The 1,514-nt window shown below is 43.3% G+C and overlaps 1 protein-coding gene across 1 annotated transcript in view; it reads right to left on the bottom strand.

Moving 5' to 3' along the window:
• The window catches only part of rspry1 (ring finger and SPRY domain containing 1), a gene marked incomplete at its 5' end in the record, with an annotated part of 14,841 nt that overhangs the window by 9,654 nt on the left and 3,673 nt on the right, over positions 1-1,514 (bottom strand).

The following is a 1,514-nucleotide window of genomic DNA, read 5'->3' as shown; positions in this document are numbered from 1 at the left end:
CCACCACAGTTTCATAATGAACTGTTTTGCACTGTTGCTCCAGCAAAACATCTCTCACTCTCAGTACGAGTATTTGTGATTGAGAAACTAGCGTTTAACCCCCGTCCCCCCCTCGCTCTGCCCCTCCTGTACGGTCTAGTATGGAAAGTCGCACATTTTCTGCAAAGAAACACAGAGGCAGAGACGCTCTTTGACGCAGACACGATATATTTGACAAGTGCAGACCAGATAAAGCAGTGAACACATGAGCTTGTGCCCATGTCATTCTCTAACACGCTGGATTCTATCGTTTTAATATGCTACATCATTAACAACGAGCCGGCGAAAACATCCCCAATGCGCTGTGTGTTTTTAGGGCTAATTTATGAAGTCATAAGAGCCTTTAACAGGGAGCTAGAGAAACAGGAAGAGGCGGAGTGGGCAAAGCCTGTGTGTGTGTGTGTGGTGTGGGTGGGTGTGGTGTGTGTGTGGTGGTGTGGTGTGTGTGTGATGTGTGGTGTGTGGGCTGTGTGTGTGTGTGTGAGAGAGACGAGGGGAGACGGAGAGAGAGAGAGAGGTACAGTTGACGGTATTTGAAGGGAAAAGCAAGGTGAGCAGTTTTAAGTAGTTTGTGAGTGAATTAAGTAAATAAGATGATAATCTGGCCTACGCAAAAACAGGTCAAAATATAAAGTCATAAAGTCGGCGCAGGCAAAATACAGTGGTACATTTCTAGCAGGGAAAAGGGGAAAAGACAGAGGTGGTTCTCCAGAGCCAGAGCCAGAGAAAGCACACTACATCAATTCAATTCAATTCAATTTAGACAGACAGTGTCACTGATGCACCAGAAACCAGGCTCAGCCAGGATCATCCAGTTGCTGAGCTGCAGGGCCAGCACTTCCGACTTGCAGGTGGAGTCCAGCCTGTGCCATTTATAATCAAGCTGACGAGTAACAGCAGCAGCGTGCAGATATAAAAATGTTGATGTTGGCATCCACAGACAAGAAAAAGAATACTGCATTTATGAAACTTGCACCACGTGCAGACAAGGAGTGCTACAAGTGCATTTCTTTGTGTAGCTGCTGTTTGTATGTGTGTTTGAAGCTTTACGTTTTAATTTTAAAACCTTTAAAAATATGTTTTGTTAGGTGGAGCACATTTCTGTTGAATACTGGAAAGAGTAGAGTTCATACTGTTCAGAGTGTCATAGTATGTCCTCTGTCCTCAGGTTACTTTGGACAGGGAAGCAGGGGGTCCTAACCAGATTGTATTTGTTCAAAGGGGGGAAAAAAGAGACGGGGTGGGAGAGAGAGAGAGGGTGGAAAGCAGAGGCCAAATGAAAACAATAAAGTAGAAGTGAAAGTTCTGTCTTTGAATTTGAAGAAGCTGATTATCTGAATATCTAGCTCTATAAAATATATATTTCTGTGTAACACAATGTTGTACGTCCAATAATCATTAAACTGTATGCAATAAATACCACGATTTGAACCAATTTGAATCTTGACATGTTTGTATCACCATTTAACTGTCTC

The sequence above is a fragment of the Morone saxatilis genome, unplaced genomic scaffold (assembly GCF_004916995.1).
Source record: "Morone saxatilis isolate NCDOM2014 unplaced genomic scaffold, NCSU_SB_2.0 Contig2, whole genome shotgun sequence".
Lineage (NCBI taxonomy): Eukaryota > Metazoa > Chordata > Actinopteri > Moronidae > Morone > Morone saxatilis.
This window is presented reverse-complemented; position numbering and strand designations above follow the sequence as displayed.